We start from the raw sequence: 19,911 nt of genomic DNA on the forward strand, positions 1-19,911 counted from the left end.
ATAGTATTTATCTAAAACCATCAGCAAACATTTGTAATAATCTGAGGTAAAGCAAGAATCCCCATCATCATTTCTATTATTTAATATTATACTAGAAATGTTAACTATAGGAATAAGAGAAGAAAAGGGAATTGAAGAAATTAAAATAAGCAGATAATATGATGGCATACTTAGAAAATCCTAGAGATTCAACTAAAAACTAATTGAAATTATAAGCAACTTTGGCAAAGTTGCAAGGTACAAAATAAACCCAAATGTCATCAGCAAAATCCAGCAGCAAGAGATAGAAAAGGAAATTCTTTTTAAAATAACTATAGATAATAAAATTATGTGGAAGTCCAGCTACTGAGACAAACCCAGGAACTATATGAACACAACCAAAAATCACTTTTTGCACAAATAAAGTCACATCTAAACAATTAAAAAATATTAATTGCTCATGGGTAAACTGAGCCAATATAATAAAAATGAATCTATTTATTCAGTGTCATACCAAGCACACTATCACAACATCATTTTATAGAGCTAGAGAAATAATAACAAAATGAATCTAGAAGAACAAAAGCTCAAGGATATCAAAGGAATCAATGAAAAAAATGCAAAAGAAGATAGTCTAGCTATATCAGATCTCAAACTCTATTACAAAGTGGTAACTACCAAAACAATCTGGTACTGGCTAAGAAATGGAATGGTGGATTAGTGGACTAGATTAGCTACAAATTACATCATAGTAATATAATAGTTATATATGATATAGTTTATATTATATGTAATATATATAGTATTCTATATGACAGCATATCATATAGCATATATAATATGTATTATATAATATATAGTATATATCATTGATATAGTATAATATCTACAATAATATATGATAAATCCAAAGATCCAAGCCTTGAATAAAAACTCATTATTTGACAAAAACTTCTGAGAAAACTGGAAAACAAGATGGCAGAAACTAGGTATAGACCAATATCTCATACCATATACCTAGAAAAAATTAAAATGGGTGCATGATTTATACATAAAAAGTTATACCATAAGCAAATTAAGAAAGCATGGAATAGTTTATCTGTCAGATTTATGGATAAGGTAAGTATCTGGAACCAATGAAGATATAGAAAGCATTACAAAATGTAAAATAGATAATTCCGACTATATAAAACTAAAAAGTTTTTGCACAAACAAAACTAATGCAACTAAAATTACAAGGAAACCTGAAAACAGGGTCAGGGTAGAATTTGCAACAAATACAAAGGCCTCATTTATCAAATATATAAAGAACTGAATCAAATTTATAATTTGATAAATTGATAAATGTTTGAAGGATATGAACAGGCAAATAAACAGGCATTTTTCAAATAAAGAAGTCAAAGCTATAGTCACATAAAAATGCTGTAAATCATTATTGATAAGAAAAATACAAATTAAAACTATTCTGAGGTATCACCTTCTATCTATTAGAGGATGATACGACTGAAAAATAAAATGTTGGATATTGGAGGGAATGTAGGAAAAATGGAACACTAATATACTCTTGGCAGAGTTGTGAACTGATTCAGTCATTTTGGAGAACAATTAGGAACTATGCCCAAAGGGTTATAAAACTGTGCATATGCTTTGATTCAACAATATTAGGTTTATATCCCAGATATCCAAAAAAAGGAAAAGAACCTATTTATACAAAAATATTTATAGCTGATCTTTTTGTATGACTAAGACTTGGAAATCAAAAAGATGCCCATCAATTGGGGCATGACTAAACAAGCTGTGATATATGATTGTAATGGAATGTTATTATGCTAAAAGAAATGACAAACAAGATGATTTTAGAAAAACCTAGAAAGACTTACATGAACTGGTGAATAGGGAAGTGAACAGAACCAGGAGTATATAATATACAGTTGGGTCTATATACACATGTTATTTGATAAAAACCTATGAATTATTGACTCTTCTCAGCAATATAATGATCCAAGAAAATCCTAAAGGACTAATGATCAAGCATATTATCTGCCTCTTAATTCTAATGCCTTCTCTTGTTCATTATGTCTTATTTATTCTGTCCATACCTTGCTTTGTATATATTTGCTTGCATGTTGTCTTCCCCATCAGACTTTAAGCTCCTTGGCAGAGACTTCCTTTTGCCTCATTTTACATCTCTAGCACTTAACACAGTGTCTAGCACATGGTAGACACTTAATAAATGTTTATTGATTAATCAGAAACGGGGAGAGGGGGTGTAGTGAAAGTGAAGAGCTAAAGATGATTCTGAGGTGGTTGCAAAACTGGAAGACTAGTAGGATATATTTAGAATCACAGAATCATATATAGAATCTAGAATCATAGAAACATCATGGGAAGTTTAGCTAGATATCTTTCTTATGGACAAGGCCTTAAACCAAAACCAATCTGATTCTTATTAACCATTAATAGATCCTAGGACCAAGCCCCATTTGGTCATTTTTTGGCTCCTGATTAACTCAGATTAAATGTAAATAGCTATCATTTCTGTTTTGGCCAGAAACCCTAAGGATCTTCCCCTTCCAGATTTATTTATTTTTTAGAGGTTTTTTTTTTTTTTTGGGGGGGGGTTAGGGGGGTGGGAAGGAGGCAGGGGAAAACCAGGTGAAAGAGGAGATTCTTTGCCTCAATGGCCACCTAACCCTAATTACTGACCGGGTGCAGCTTCAGTCAAACTGAGACTGTTGAAGACTTCAGCTTAAAATAGCCAACTTCTCCCATTGTATCCATGGTTATCTCCAATAGTTTTGATCTATATCAGGCCACTGGACCCAGATGTCTCTGAAGGGGAAAGTGAGGTAGATGACCTTACACAGCACTCCTTCATTTAAATCCAACTCATTTGCATGTCATGATATCACCTTCTTGATGTTATGATCTTCTTCAAGAACAAAAGTCAAACAACATTTACCTCCAAAGAACTAATGTTGATTGAATATACACTGAACAATACTATTTTTCATTTTCTTTCATTTTTCTTATATAAAATGACTCTATGGAAATATCTTATATAACTGCATATGTATAACTTATATCTGATTGTTTACTGTCTCAGGGAAGAGGAGGAGAGGGAGGGCTAGAATTTGGATAGAAAATTTTAAATAAAAATATTTTTTAAAACTTTTTAATGAGCTGGAGAAGTTAATACCGAACAACTCTGCTATCTTTGCCAAGAAAACATCAAATGGGGTCCCAAACAGTCAGGCACAAATGAACAACAACAACTTTGTTTTTTTTTTATTTTTCCCCAATTATATGTTGAAATATTTTTAACATTTGTTTATTATTTTTTAATATTTTGAATTCAAAATTCTATCACCCCCCCCATCTTCCCCCACCCTCCAATCAATAATTTGATATAGGTTACACATGTTCAGCAACTCAGTTTTTAAAAAATTTTAGAAGATGTTTGTTGAATAATATGGAAATGTTTTGCATGACTTTATATGTATAATTGATATCATATTCTTGCCTTCTCAGTGGGTGAGAAAGGGACTAAAGAGAGAGAATTTGGAATTCAAAATGTAAAAAAAAAATGTTATAAATAAATTGAAAGATAGACAACTTGTTTGTTGAATTGAATTCTTGGGAAGGAACTGGAAAGTTGCCCTGCTTCATCCATTTAAGTATCAAAATATTCTTATTGACTCTCCTCATGTTTGACATGGACAGTGGGACAATGAATACTCACATGAATCAACTGTGGTCTAATTCCCCATTATTTACACATTGAGCAATTCTGTTCACCACAGACAGAGTGATGCAAATGAAACTTTGAAAACTATTGAGTCATTTCCAGTCCCTGAAAATAAACAAGGAAAAACCAGAAGCAAAGGTTATTGTGCACAAATGTGTATTTAAAAAATTCAGGTGGAAAACTACTTTGATAGACCTGGACAAGTATACTGATAGTAAGGCGACTCTATGCCCCAGAGCAAGCACCAATATCAGTCATAATCCAAATGATATCTGGAAGAGAAAGAAATATAGAGACACAATAGCTCTTGATAGCTGCTTTCCCTGATCACTGGCAAAGGCTCTGGGATCTTATCCAAGTCTCCCCTGTTTCGTACCTCAGTGGCTTCATATATAACAGAAAAGTGGACTAGATTGGAGGTTCTTAACCTTTTTATGTGTTTTGGACCTTTTTGGCAATCTAATAAAGCTTATGGATCCTTTCTCAGGATAAAACGTTTATTTGCATAAAATAAATTGAACAAAGTCACTAGAGAACTAATCATATTTAAGTGTTTTTTTTTTTTTAATTCATGGACTTCAGATTAAGAAGCCTCTCTTAGTTGTAAGAACTATAAGTCTATAATTTAAGATAGCTGCAGTTGTGTCCTTTTCCATGTGCCATTATTTGGGTTAGTCCCCTCTCTTCTACTAAATCAATTTTGTCCAAAGATTACAAGTTTATCATTAGTCTTACATTCACCAGGAATAATAATTACTGAATAATAATTACTCTTTCTACTTCTTAAAAACCTTAACTAAATGCTGTCTCTGCACATTGAAATGACAGGTGCAATCATTTTCAAAGTCTTCATAAGCTTCCTTGGATTCCATTACTCTGCTGTTTCGCCTTCTATTTTCTCCCACTATTCCTCTCTCTTTATTTCTCCTACTCTCAGACCACCCACAGAAGGTGAGGGATATGGGACTTATCTGATGCAGAACAAGAATATTTATTCCTGATTCCCTAAGCCATCCTCCTAGCCAAAGATAACCTTTTCAATCTATGAAACAATATCCCTGTTCTCATTTCTGCATACAATCTAAAATCTCCTGAGTTTCATTATCCTCTCTGGAGCTTACCTGCACAGCAGCAAATTGGTCCTGTGTTGCCATGGAAACTCAGGAGATACCAGATAGTATGAGAAATGAAGAGTGGAAAACTAGGTGAATCTTTCAGGTTAGTCCACTTGACAAGTCCCTTCTACAGAAATATGAAATCTAGCCAAACATGACCTCTGGAGTTGAGGAGTGAGGAAGAATTCCACTCACAATTGGAGCTTGTCCAAAGGAAAGACAAAAAGAAAGAAAGAAAGAAAGAAAGAAAGAAAGAAAGAAAGAAAGAAAAAAAGAAAGAAAGAAAGAAAGAAAGAAAGAAAGAAAGAAAGGAAGGAAGGAAGGAAGGAAGGAAGAAAAGAAGGAAGGAAGGAAGGAAGGAAGGAAGGAAGGAAGGAAGAAAGAAAGAAAGGAAGGATAGAAGGAAGGAAGGAAGGAAGGAAGGAAGAAAGAAAGGAAGGAAGGAAGGAAGGAAGGAAGGAAGGAAGGAAGGAAGGAAGAAGGAAGGAAGAAGGAAGGAAGGAAGGAAGGAAGGAAGGAAGGAAGGAAGGAAGGAAGAAAGAGAAAGAAAGAAAGAAAGAAAGAAAGAAAGAAAAAGAAAGAAAAAAAAAAAAAAGAAAGAAAGAAAGAAAGAGAGAAAGAGAGAAAGAAAGAAAGAAAGAAAAGAAAGAAAGAGAAAGAAAAGAAAAAAAAGAAAGAAAGAAAGAAAGAAAGAGAGAAAGAGAGAAAGAAAGAAAGAAAGAAAGAAGAGAGAAAGAAAGAAAGAGAGAGAAAGAAAGAAAGAAAGAAAGAAAGAAAGAAAGAAAGAAAGAAAGAAAGAAAGGAAGGAAGGAAGGAAGGAAGGAAGGAAGGAAGGAAGGAAGGAAGGAAGGAAGGGAGGAAGGAAAAGAAAAGAAAGAAAAAATAGTCATTGACACAAAAAACAGCTTGCTTTCCACATTGCTCTTCAACTCTGGTCCCAGCTTGGATAGATTGTCCAGTGTCTGGAACACTGCAGGTACTTAATAAATGTTGATTGATTAGTCAAGATCCTAAGTTACCTTCTACTTCCAAAAGAATGTAAATTCTTCAAAGGTAGGGACTATATCAATTTTTGTCTTTATACTCTCAGATTGAAATTTACTTAGCACATAGTAGATATTTAATAACTGCTTGGTGTCTGTGAATGATTCTGGCTGCTAAATACCCTCTCACTGTTTTAATCTTCTCACAGTAAAATACCGACCTTCTGCGCTAATGGCTATTTTTTTTTCTTTACCCAGTCACCTATAACTTCCCTCTAAGCTCATTTCAATCCCTCCCACAATGACTTTTTGGTGCTTTCTGGCATCATTTGTGCAGCTGAAGCTTTGTAGATGTCCCTTGAGGCACCCTAGTTACATATAGTTTCTAAGATTTTACTATCAGAAATTTCAGGGCATACAATGGCATCTTCTGTTTGAAGAGTTGGTTTATAAGAGCAATATTAATGACTAAATGCCTACTGAAATAATCCAGGAAGGACTAGAAGCATTCTTCCTGAAGAGTACTCAAAGGTGAAGAAAGTAGAGTTATAAAGGAGAAAAAAACATTGCTTTGAGGACCTGAATTCAAATCCTCTCAATGCTATTTGCTACCTATATGACTTTGGACAGATCCCTTTATCTATCTGAGGTTCAATCTCTTCATAATATGAGAGAGATTGGATTACATGGTTTCTGATATTCCTGATAGCCACATATCTATGATTCCAACGAGCATCAAGATCCATTCATTCATATTATTGTTTGACATAACATTTTTTTGACATGAAAAAGAAACTTGCCCTAAGGAAAAGAAGGACTTTTTGACCCTCAGAAAAACATATGCATTGTTGATGAACTGGTGAAAATGAACACAGGTAATGAGTTCTTCCAAAATTAGTGTAAATAATATTCCTAGATGGAGCAATAGAGAATCTAAGGACTCTGGGTAGCATCTCAGCTCTTCTGCTTCTGACTTGAGTGAATATCACTTGGTCTCATCACTTGGACAAATATCACTGGTCTCAGTGTTTTTCAACTGTAAAATGAGAACACTGGATGAGAGAATATTTAAGTCTTCTCCAACTTCTAAATCTATGATCACATTGAAGAGAAATAATCTTGAGAAGGAAACAACTAAGAGAAAATGAGGGTTTTTTGTAGCTGTCAGATGTAGATGTGAATTCTTCTTCTCTGTGAGATGAAATATCCTTACTTCTTTGTCCTTGATCCCACAACTTATGTTTGGGGGAACAATCAGGGAAATATAGGGAAATACTAAAGCACAGAGATAATAGGAATTTATTATATTTTCCCAAAAAGTCTGCTTCAGTTGACTGTGTCTCCAACAGCAGCAGCACCATTGGTCTGGGTTACAATCTTCAAAACTTTGGCTATTAGCTTTGGTTCTTCTTACTCCTATATTCAGTTAATGGGAAAAGTCCTACCAATTCTAAAACTAGGATCTCTCTCTCAAATCCATGTCCCTCCCTGCTCCCTACCCAAATTAGGAGAATTAGGCTGTATAATAAGTACTAAAGTCCTAGATTTGGAATCAGGAAGACATGAATTCAAATCCTGGTTTAGATATTTGTGAATTGTGTGAATCTGTATGTCACTTACTTTCTCTCAGCTTTAGTTTCCTCATTTGTAAAATTGGGGTAATAATAACACCTACTGCACATAACTGTTATAAAGATCAACTGAAATAACATCTAAAGTGTATTAAAATCCTTATAATGCTATATCAATACTAGCCATTAATGATTCCATCGATGTCATCTAACATGGGCCCTTGTTAATGTTAGGTCCTCCTGCCCCAGTCTGGGGCAATAGCACTTAAGTAGCTTGCAATTCATGCACTATTTTTCATAAATATTTTCTATGTTCTATCTCCTCCTACTAGAATATAAATTCTGGGAGGGCCTTGAATGTGGCATCTAAATGCTATACTTCTCTCATAATTTAATCCAACATAGTGTCTTGCATACAGTGATTGCTTAGTAAAAGTTTCATTAAACTGGTAAAAAGAAAAAAAGTTTGGGTTTTGAGGAAGGGCTGGAATTTTAAAAAAATAATGATGATTTAAGAGATGATAAAAGATTTAATAAAGGCAAGGAATAAGGATTTACATAATTAATTTGATCAATAGGCATTAGGGAGTCACTGAGGCCTCGGTTATCTCACAATAACTAGGTGAGGCTTATAGGAAAAGCCTTAAGTCCATTTTACAGAAGACTAAACTGAACTCCAGGAGTTAATAAGTAACCAAGTTCCTATAAGTCTTAAACTAATGAAAATAAATCATCCACAGAGTAAAATGCCTCTTCCCCACCACCTTCACCCAAACCCCCCCCCCAAACCCTTAAAAGTTTATTGTTCTTTTATTTAAAATTTAAAAAGCCAAAGATAATGTGATGATTTGAGACTATAAGTCTTGTAGGGGGGTGTTGATTGAATTAATCCTTGCACCCCATTTAAGCCTTCTTTTTTTTATATAAGTAAGAATATATATATCAGTTGCATGGCTCGAATCAAAGGTGTGAGCTAGGTACAAATATGGCCTAAAGTTCCTTAATGAATTAATCAAAGGTTTTATACAAGGTAGAGGACAATTTTCTTGATCAATTTGGAAGGAGTCAGTGAATCAGTCAGTCAATAAACATTTGTTAAGCATCTACTATGCAATAGGAACTGTGCTGAATGATTATTGGATTTTATAAAATGACACCAAATAAGATTATTTGGATCCACTGAGGAGAATGATAACATTCTATAACATAGTAGGACAGTACATGAAAACCAGGATTCTATCATATGTATGTGGGTGAGAAGCCTTCTGGCCAAGCCCCTAAGATAAATCATTTGGGAGGAAGGATGCATGGGAAAGTAGCAGAAAGTTTCACCCTTACCTCCCTCTGCATCCCTCATATATTTCATAAACTTCAGAAGGCAAGAGAATTAGACTTTTTAGCATCAGCATCAGCACCTTGGAACAACAGTAGCTTGCATCAGTGACTGTATCAGAACAGAATCAGGGACATATGAGACACTGAAAAAGGGCATCTTCACAACTCAATAAGGGGTCTGACAGAAGCCATGCCATATGTAAAGGGAATTTCATAAGATGCCCACAAAGGAGAGAAAGGGCATCCAGCAAGGAGAAAGCTTTGAATCATCCCTTTGCCATAAAGTACTCCAACCTTGTACCCACTTTCCCCTGGATTCCATATGTTACAAGCTTGGGGGGGAGATGGGAGAGATAACTAACTATAGTAATAGTAAATATCCATTTCTAAAAATGATTTAAATCAGGCTAATAGATATCACTCGTACTCAGAGAGGAGGGCACATTTATGAACTAGAGAACAAGAAAATACCACCCCCAGAGCTGCTTCTAGACTGAAGGGATAATTAGGAGCTGAGCACTTGAGACCCCATCTGCCAGCACAAGTCAGGGTTCCGAAAATAATTCCACATCTTGTGCTCCACAGGATAATAAAATTTCAGACTAGAAGGAACCTTGGAGATTATCTCATGCAAATACTTTATTTCACAAAGGAGGAAACTGACTAGCCTAAAGTCACATATCTAATCGGAAACAGAGCCAAGATTTCAAAACAAGACCTGACTCCAGATAATCTTTCCACTAAATGTGAGGTAAATGTGCGTCTTTCCATACCATTTCATGACCCTGATTTGTCAGATCTGTTTGACCTTTTTTCTTTTACAATTTCAGGAATATCTAGACATTGGACTATAAATAATCAGAATAATAACTTCTAAGGTTTTTCTATTTACATCTAAAGAAATGCTAAATTGTGCTTAACAAATTGTTTTAGCTCCCATTGTCAGCCAATGGTATTGTTGAAATCAGACAGGAAGTTGGGGAAATTCATACACAGCTGCATTCCTGATTGACTTTCCTTTTCTAATATGTCCTTAGAATTCTCCTCTCACCTGTGGGGGTAAAAGGGTAGGGGAGGAATATGGGAGTGGTCAAAGGAAAGGAGAAGAGGAAAAGAATGAGAAAACTAATAACTTATATTCCTAAAGGGTTAGTCTGATTATTGTTTCTACAGTAAAAGACAAAAATATTAGTGCTGTTTTAAGCAATTAAACCAGCACTAAGTCTTTGGGGGCTTACTGTATAAACTACTGTTAAGCTTTTTTAGGCCCTTTTATTAATCCAGCTCCAAACCAACTCTCCTTCACATACCTTACATTCCAAGAAAATGCATTTACAATCTATCTCCCATACACAATATTCCGTCTCCCTTTTCTAAAGAAGCTATTCTCATGCCTAAAATATGATAGTTCTCTCTCCATCCTCTACAAAATGCAACTCAGATGCCATTTCCTAGTGGAGGCTTTCACTGATCTCCCAGATTGACAACATTCTGTCCCACAAATGATATTGTATTTACTCTGCAAATATTTTGTAGCTAGCTAGCTGAATAGATATTGTTTTCTCCCAGAAGAATGTAAGCTTCTTTTAGCCAATTACAGCATGATTTTTGTCTTTATATTCCTAGTAGTGTCTAGCACATAATAGGTACTTTAAAAACTCCAGTACTCCAAGGGATCTATGATCCTCAAGATGGTGAGAACCTCAAGATGCTCCAGTGGTAAAAGACATTGACTATTAGTTGTATTAAGACCGTATTAAGACTGACATCAGTGTAGGAATTAGTGTTTGATTCTTCCATGAGGCAGTTAGGTAGCACAATGGATAGACTACTGGACCTGGAGTCTGGAAGATTCATCTCTGTGAGTTCAAATTTGGCCTCAGGCACTTATTAGTTGTATGATCCTGGACAAGTCATTATTTGCCTCAGTTTTCTCATCTGTAAAAGATGGTAGGAAATGGTACACCACTTTAGTATCTGCTAAGAAAACCCTCAATGGTGCTATAAAGAGTCAGGCTGTAACTAAACAACAGCTTCCATATAGTAGGCTGTGAAAGTTCATTTCTATGCAAAAGATAAATTTGTTGTAAACACACAAAAATTATCAATGCATCCCTGATTCTAGCATTTGCAACATTTGTGATTCTGGACAAGTTACTGTGGCTCAAGAAGTCTCAGTTTTCTAATTTGTAAAATTAGAGGGTCTGATGAAATTATTACTCAAATCTCCTCTAGCTCCAACTCCCATAATTCAATCTTATTTATAAGGCTTTTGCCCAAATCTTTAATGTGCCTTTTAAAAAATGGGAAAAACAAGTTTAATGCTTAATAAATCAAATATAGATGTGCTTAATGGATACTTTTTTTAAAATAATAGCTTTTTATTTTCAAAACATTTGCAAAGATAGTTTTCAATATTCACCCTTGCAAAACCTTGTGTTCCAATTTTTTTTCTTGCTTCCTACCTTAGACAACAAGTAATTCAATAAATATTAAACATGTGCAATTTTTCTATATATATTTCCACATTTATTACACTGCACAAGAAAAGTCAGATCAAAAAGGAAAAAAATGAGAAAGAAAACAAAAAGCAAGCAAACAACAAAAAAGGTGAAAATGCTGTCTTGTGATGCATACTCAGTCCCCATAGTCCTCTCTTTGGGTGCAGATGGCTCTCTTCATCACAAGTCTATTAGAACTGGCCTGAACCCTTTCCATAGTGGCAAGAAACTAGAAACTGAGTGGATACCCATCAGTTGGGGAATGCTGTATAAGTTATGGTATAGAAATGTTATGGAATATTATTGTTCTATAAGAAACGACCAGGAAGATGATTTTAAAAGGGCCTGGAGAGACTTACATGAACTGATGCTGAGTGAAATGAGAAGAGCTAGGAGATCATTGTATACGACAACATCAATATTATACGACAATCAATTCTGATGAACATGACTCTTTCCAACAATGAGATGATTGATGCCAGTTCCAATGATCTTGTGATGAAGAGAGCCATCTACACCCAGAGAGAGGACTATGGGAACTGAATGTGGATCACAACATAAAATTCTCACTCTTTTTGTTGTTATTCATTTGAATTTAGTTTTCTTACTCATTTTCTTTCTTTTTTGATCTGATTTTTCTTGTGCAGCAAAAAAATTGTATAAATGTTTACACATATTGGATTTAACATATATTTTAATATGTATAACATATATTGGATTGCTTGCCATCTAGGGAAGGGGATGGAGGGAAGGAGGAAAAAAATCTGAAACACAAGGCAATTTTGAAAAATTATCCATGCATATGTTTTGAAAATAAAAAGCTTTAAAACAAAAGGAATTGTCTTGAACTTTCTCATTGTTGAAAAGAGCTACATCCATCAGAGTTGATCATAATCTTGTTGTTGCTGTGTATAATGATCTTCTGGTTCTGCTCATTTCACTTAACATCAGTTCATATAAGTCCCTCCAGGCCTCTCTGAAATCATTTTGCTGATGGTTTCTTACAGAACAATAATATTCCATAACATTCACATGCCATAATTTATTCAGCCATTCTCCAACTGATGGGCATCCACTCAGTTTCCATTTCTTGCCACTACAAAAAGGGCTGTCATAAACATTTTTGCACATGTGGGTCCCTTTCCCTCCTTTAAGATTTCTTTGGGATCCAGGTCCACTAGAGACACTGCTGGATCAAAGAGTATGCACAATTTGAAAGCCCTTTGGGCATAGTTCCAAATTGTTCTCCAGAATAGCTGGATAAGTTTACAATTTTACAACAATGTGTTAGTGTCAATGGATATATTTTAGAAGAGCATTCTTTTTACAGACAGCAGTGTCTTGTAACTAATTTTCAAAAGAAAAAAAATCCAAGTTATTGACAATCACTCAATTAGTGAGAATAGGAGGTAGTATTGGAAGGACAGGTTAATTAAAAAAAAAATACTTGTGAGGAAAATGCAAGTACTTATGGGAGGATTAACAAAACAACAATAAAGAAAATAGGAAGATCAGTTTAAATACTTAGCCAAATAAAATGCAGAAGAGATAGATGAATATATTTTAGGAGAGTAGTCTAACAGGCAGGATGACATAGTAAAAAGATTGCAGCCTCAGATCTGAGATGACCTAGGTTCAAGTCCCCATTCCTGACCTACCCTGATTATGTGACCTTGAACAATCCTTTGTATTTCTCAGTATTTGGAACTGCTCTCAATTTGGAGAGAAGGCCCTGACCTGTTTTGGTTGAGAGTTTTTTCACTCAAGGAATTCCCTATACCAGTGAAATCATAGGTCTCTATCCCTATTTATTCATCAATGCTGAACCTACAATAATAATAATCATTGGTAGATAAAACTATCCATAGAAACATAGATTTAGAACTGGAGGGGACCATAGAAATGACCTAATCCAACCTTTTCATCTTACAGATGAGAAAGCTGAGGCCCAGACAATTTAAGTAACTTGTCTAAAGTTACATAAGTCACAAGTAGTAAGGATGGCTTTTGAACCTTTGCCCTCTGACTCCAAATTTATTGATCTTTCTATTGAACCATACTGCCTCTAGTTACATACAGTTTGTATTCTCTCAATAATTATGTTATTTAATCCCAATATGTTCATGTTAGTTAACACTAGAAGAAGAAAATGAAAGAGGAAGAGGAGGAGGAAAAGGAGAAGGAGGAGGAGGAGGAGAAAGAAGAGGAGAAGAAGAAGAAGAAGAAAAAGGAAGAGGAGGAGGAGGAGGAGAAAGAGGAAAAGAAGAAGAAGAAGAAGAAGAAGAAGAAGAAGAAGAAGAAGAAGAAGAAGAAGAAGAAGAAGAAGAAAAAGAAGAAGAAGAAGAAATAAACATTACTAGAATGCTATAGTTGGTGATGAAGCCAAGTATTTGGCAGTGGTAATAGGAAGAGAAAGGAAACGACTGGTGTGACAGAAATAGAATTAATAAAATCTGGCAGTTCATTAGTCTTCTGAGGTAAAGGAAAGGGGAAGAGTCAAAACTCATGTTGAAGTTTGGGGTGTAGGTAGCTAAGTAAATGGGGATGCTACCAACAAAGACAGATTTGGTGGTAAATATAGTCATCTTGGCTTTAGACATGATGAAGGTAAGTGATCACTGGGAGAAAAAGGGGGAGAGAAAGAAAAACGACAGAGACAGTTAAAGAGACAGAGACAGAGACAGACAGACAGAGACACAGAGACAGAGAGAGAGAGAAAGAGACAGACATAGAGAGACAGAGATAGACAGACAGAGAGACAGAGACAGACAGACAGACAGCGAGAGACAAAGACAGACAGAGACAGAGACAGAGAGACAGACAGAGATCCTATATGCAACTGGAGATTTAGAAAAAAGGGCTAAAGAAATGTTCATTTGAATATAAACGATCTTGAATACCCATGTAGGCTGAATTTGAATTAGTAGGCAATGAGGAGCCACCAATTTGCAAAGTATTCAAGTTAGAGGAAAAGCAGAGGCAGCAAATGTGGCCAGTTTTGATTTGATCTGGTTTAGTTTTCCCTAGGGTTTGACTGAAAATGGAAGAGATATAGAATGGCAGTTTGAGGGGATCATAAGGTTATATGTCTATGAAACCTGGACAGTTTATCAGGGCCATGACACGAAACTGAATCATTTCCATTTTAATTGTTTAGGAAGATTCTAAAGATCATCTGGCAAGTTAAGGTATGGGACATTAAGGTAAACTGCCAATCATTCAAACTTTACTGTAAAAGGTGCAGCTCCCATGAGCTGGCCACATTATTCCAAGCTCAAACTTAACATTTGCCTAAAAGATTATTTTACAGAAAACTTCCACAAGGCAAATGTTCACATGGAATCAGAAGAAGCAATACAAGGACACTTTCAAAGTCTCTCTGAAGAATTTTGGAATCGATTGCTGGACATGAGAGACAGTGGCACAGAACTATCCAACAAACATGGTGTACCCAAATCAAAGAAGGCGCTGTGGATCTATGGGCAAAGCAGAATTACAGCATCTGATCAGTCACAGATGAACACACTGTACCTTGACCTCATAATGTAATGTTATTTTGGCCCTCTCACATTTTCCACTAATCTCTGAGCAATCTTTTACATTACCCGGGTAGTTTTTATTTCTTCAAGGACAGAGCTATGGCCTAATCTATGTTTAACCTTTACATGGTAAGCTCCTGGAGGGCAGGATTCTCTCTCTCTCTCTCTCTCTCTCTCTCTCTCTCTCTCTCTCTCTCTCTCTCTCTCTCTCTCTCTCTCTCTCCCCGCAGCATATAAGGTATGCTTATTAAATATTACTGAATGAATTCGTGCTTATACTTTGGTGCAGGCATTCTGCTAGGAGAAAGGAGGCTGTGACTCCCACTACTGTGGTTCCCAGGAAGAAAGCTAGCACAGGGAAGACAGAAGTTCCCCTACCGAGGTTCTTAGTTGGAGAAGGTGAAATAGAAAAAAAAAAAAAAAAAAATATATATATATATATATATATATATGTATATATATATATATATATATATATATATACATATATATATATGTATATATATACATATATATATACATACATACATATATATGTGTGTGTGTTTATATATATGTTATATAGGTGTATATTTATTATAATAATTAATATATTATAAATTATTATTATATTAGTATCATTATATTATAATATGATATAGTTATTAATAATATTAATATATTATCTGTTATATATATATATATTTAACAGATAATTATAAAGGAAACCATATATAGGGGGTAACCTTTACAATCCTCTGTATTGTATTTTCTGCATTTTGCCCCAGGATTCCGAGAAGGGGCCTCGGGCTTCGGCAGACTGCCCAAGGGGGTCGCCGGGGCACAAAGAAGGGGAAAGCAGAGCTCGGTCAAGGTTAAGGCTCGGGCTGTGCCCAGGCCAGCCCGGCTTCCAGCTCTCCTTTCTCTGGGGTAGAAGGGGCGGGGCAATCTGACTGTCTCCGGGACCGAAAGAGCTCGGAATGAAAAAGCCCGCGGAGCCCCAAGCCTAGGAGCAAGAGGAGGGAGAACCGGGGGGCCGGCCGCTGGGCGTGGCTTGGAGGCGGGCGCGGTCACTCCTGGGCCCTCCACTCTGCACCTCTTCCCCGAAGCTCTCCAGGCTCGGGGCGGGGTTTGAGTTGTAGTGTTTGGGTTGCTCTATTCACCCCCGTCCCCACCGAATCTCCCCCCCACCAGTCGGGGGAAACGCGGGGCAACTCTTCCCCTCTTTGCCGGCGTTTCCCTTTTGGGCTCGGCCAGCCCGTCTGGCCCTGGGCATCCAGCCTCCGGACCTCCCGCTGCCCCGGGCCCAGCTTGCAGCTTGGAAGTAGAGCCCGCGACGTGGGCGGGGACGGGGATGGCCCAGCCGGCGCGGGCGCGAATTTAGGGCGCCAGCTCTCACTCCTGCAAGCAAGAGTTAGAGGTCCCCGCGCCCACCCACTGGCTGAGTACCTGCGGGAGGCTGGAGCCAGGGAACCGCAGGAGGTGCCTGGCGGCCTCCCCGACCGGACCGGAGTGGAGGGAGGAAGTTTTGGTGAGTGCCTCGGCAGGGACTAGGGGTAGCTCTGGTGAACTGGAGTACGAGGGTCCCAGGAGGGCACCTACATTAGGGGAGGGGGCAGAGCTGGCCAGCGTGAGGGCAGGAGGCGCCGGGGAAGTGGAGGGAACAGAGGTTGAGAGCTGCTCTTGGAGCCAGAGGTTGAGTTCAAATCCTCCCTCTCCCGCTGACTGCCTTTGCCTATATACTCAAGCGCGCCAAACGTAGTTTGAACTAAATGATCCTTGGGTCCCTTGGAACTCTGCCCATCCCATGGTGAGTAGATCCTCTTTCCCTCTTTGAACCTCAGTTTCCTTTCCTGTAAAGGGAGACATGTAGACAAAATGAAGCGGCGAGTTCATTCCGGTCACACGTCTATTATCCACTGACTCTGGCTTTGGTGGGTCTCCTGCCCTTCTCTTTACAGACTGCTTTTCCTGGGGGCACCCTGGGCCCCCCCCCTGCCCCTGCTAAAGTCGGAGTAAAGGGATCTGATGAAATGCTTCACACTTAGGAGTTGTGACTTAACATGGAGAGGTAATGTGATGTTGTGGCAGAGCCCCAGCCTTGTCAGCAGGAGGCCTGGGTTAGAGTCTTGGCTCTGCCAGCCCGGAGTGGGCACTTAGCTTCTCTGAACCGCAGGCAACTCATAGTACTATTGGGATATTAATGAGGCACTGGATGAAAAAGCAGGAGACATATTACTCATTACCCAGGGTCCTAAATCAGTCACTTTTTCCTACGCCCCAATTGGGTCATTAATCATCTCCAGGATTTAAGATTTCTAAAGTCCCTTCCTGTTTCACATTGTTTCTAGTAAGTACTTGTATTAATTACTTCAATAATAGTCTTTATCATATAAATGTTGCTTGCTGGCAGAATCCATTTCCAGAAGGGCTTTGCATTTTAAAGGGGAGCCTAGAAAGTGGGGAAAGCAAGATGCTGGATCTAGAGCAGTGAATCCCCCTAATAATGCCACTTTGGTAGGGATTCTAGCTTTATAAGGCTATTTGGAAGACATAGAACCAACCTACTTTAAGACACTTATTTTATGCTACTTCCTTCTCTTCTACTACACAAAATGGACTTTTAGCTGCTCATTGGCCTTCTCTTATCTGCCTCTAGTTGGCTAAAACTGGAGCTTCCCCCCATGATTTGCTAGTTGAAATCTTTTTTCTTCCAGGCCCAACTCAGGTATGACAGGGTAACACTTTAATTTGTAAGAGATTAAGCCTATTGACTTAATTTTTATTTTTACAGGAGAGGAACTGAGGCTTCCAGAGATTATAAAACTTGGTCAATGTTACACTGGTAATAAGACTGGGATCAAGATATCACACCTTCTCACTCCAAATCCATATACCTGTCTCATACCTTACTCTTGTTCTCCTTTCCTTTCCCCAGTTGAAAGCACAATTTCTCTTATGTTTCTTAAAGTATTTTTTTCCAGACCTCTTCCTTCGCTCTTGCTACAGTCCACCTTCTATATTATTTGTCTACTGTCATAGTACCATCTTCATTACACTGTATTAATCACCTTTATTTTTTTTTCTGTCTCTATTTGGACACAATAGATATCATTTATATGGTGCCCTAAGATTTTCCTCTCTCATTTCATTTGCCTCTTTTATATTATTTGATCCTCACAATATCCACGTGAGGAAGTACCATTATTATCCCAGTTTTACAGATGAAAAAACTGAGACTGAGAAAGATTAAGGGATTTGCCCACTGTCACATAACTAGTATCTGAGGCAGGATTTGAACTTCATTCAGCCTTCCAGGCTCCAAGTCCACTGTACCATCTTACTGTCTCCTCTGTTACAATGTAAGCTTGTTTCATTCTTTGAATTTGTATGCTTAGAACATAACATAGTGCTTGCTGACACATGGTGGACACTAAGTAAATGTTTGTAGATTGAGTGTAAATGATTAGAGGTCTGTGCTTTTCTTTCTTGTATTCCTATCTTTGTCTTCCTTTTTTCCCAGAAGAGAGCAGCCTTCTTCATCCTGGATGCTTCAGTGTTTGCTCATGTGGATTCTTACAACCAAGCCAGCTGTTCTCTGTAGCCCAGGCCAGCATAGGTGCCTATGGTTAACCTCCCTGATATCAAATGGTGCTTATAATTGTAATTCATTATTAGGTTCATAACATCTGAGAGAAATCATCTAGTGTAACCCTTGACATTTTACAGAAGAGGCAGATGAGGTCCACTGAGGCAAATTGGCTTTTCTTAGGGTCACCATAACTAATGACAGAACCAATGAACAAATCAGGTGCTTTTCCCTCAACATGCCATGTGGCTTTCCTTCCTGCTTCATTCCAAACTTGATCCCCAACTAGACTAGGATCAAGATTTAAGTCACACCTTCTCACCAAGACAATGCTTGAGGCATCCAGGAAGACCCTGGGATTTGTGAGTAGAACATTGGACAGGGAAGTCAGGAAGCTGGATTCAACCCCTGAATTTTGGTGTGAGTGTCACCTCTTTCTCTATAAAACAAATCTAACTCCCCTGCTCAATCTTCCAGGGAGGACCAAATTAGATACTGTACTTGAAAGTAAATCTGTAGATTTAAAACACTATCATTTAATTTCTCTGCTACATGAGTGAATATGATTCCTACAAGACTAATGATGAGATTCCCTGTAATGGGAAAGTGCTCTGAAGCAGGACTCAAAGGATCTGAATTAAAATTTTGCCTGTAATACTTACTACCTGTGTAACTTGAAAAGTCACAGACTATATGATTTCTAGGATTCCTCCCAGTTCTAGATGCAGGATCCTCTTTATCCCTCCCTAGTTTACCCTTTCTCTCAGGAAAAACCTCAAGCATTTACCCATGGCAACAAAGTTGGCTTTAGATCAAAGAATTGGAGAGTGAAGTCAACTTTTTATAGAAGACTCAGAATTTCCACCAACTCTTCATTTTCCACTAGTTGTTCTAAACATCACACCAATTCTGGGTACCCTTTGGCACCCAGCTTACTTTTATGTATTGTCTTACTTCATTTGATTGCAAGCTCCTTAAGGTCAGGGGCTGTCTTCCTTTTTCTTAGTTGTATCCCCAACGTTTAACATAATTCCTGGCACTTAATAAATTTATATGGACTATTAACTACGCTGTATTACCCTAAGCAAATCACTTAAACTCTATCTCCATTTTCACATATGTAAAATGGGAATAATATAATATAAGAATCGTACCTACCTCATTGAATTGTTGTGTGATATTTTTAAAAAGGTTCAAGAGACAGTTTTTGGGTAATTTAATGATTTTATTAATAAGGCCAACATGTTCTTAACAAAAGGATAGTAATTTGACCATCTCTCTTAGACCAAAAGCCCTTCATGATGGGCTCGAAATTTATATGCCCTTGGAAGAGTGTACCTGAGGATGGCAATCAACTCTGGTTGACAATGAGAAAATGAATATTATATAATGAAAGGGTAGGCTAAATATTACAACAAGGGTCTTGTGGTATGTGACTTGAAACACCCAAATTTTGGTCAAAAAGACTTAGGAAATTCTATATCACCTTTCAGTTAAAAGGGAGGATCCACATTTTCCCAGACCTCGTCTGAGCAAACACAAAGAACAGGAATGTACCCATTAGGCCAGACT

At 37.2% G+C, this 19,911-nt stretch overlaps 1 protein-coding gene and 1 long non-coding RNA gene across 6 annotated transcripts in view; one reads left to right on the top strand and one right to left on the bottom strand.

Annotated features, from left to right (window-relative positions):
• Positions 1-19,911, bottom strand: part of LOC127552718 (uncharacterized) — a 56,890-nt gene that overhangs the window by 24,753 nt on the left and 12,226 nt on the right. Inside the window, exon 2 of one of the 2 annotated variants that reach the window (XR_007951568.1) lies at positions 3,722-3,832. The exons of the other annotated variant lie outside the window; for it this stretch is intronic. This is a non-coding gene — a long non-coding RNA (uncharacterized LOC127552718). The remainder of the gene's footprint in view (positions 1-3,721; positions 3,833-19,911) is intronic. 2 annotated transcript variants of the gene reach the window in all.
• The window catches only part of SLC41A3 (solute carrier family 41 member 3), a 78,759-nt gene continuing 74,616 nt past the window's right edge, over positions 15,769-19,911 (top strand). Inside the window, exon 1 of one of the 4 annotated variants that reach the window (XM_051983051.1) lies at positions 15,769-16,281. The gene's annotated coding sequence lies outside the window, so the exon portion shown is untranslated. The remainder of the gene's footprint in view (positions 16,282-19,911) is intronic. The other 3 variants (XM_051983050.1, XM_051983052.1, XM_051983048.1) reach the window with 3 other exon arrangements.

This window comes from Antechinus flavipes, chromosome 1 (genome assembly GCF_016432865.1).
Source record: "Antechinus flavipes isolate AdamAnt ecotype Samford, QLD, Australia chromosome 1, AdamAnt_v2, whole genome shotgun sequence".
Classification (NCBI taxonomy): Eukaryota; Metazoa; Chordata; class Mammalia; order Dasyuromorphia; family Dasyuridae; genus Antechinus; species Antechinus flavipes.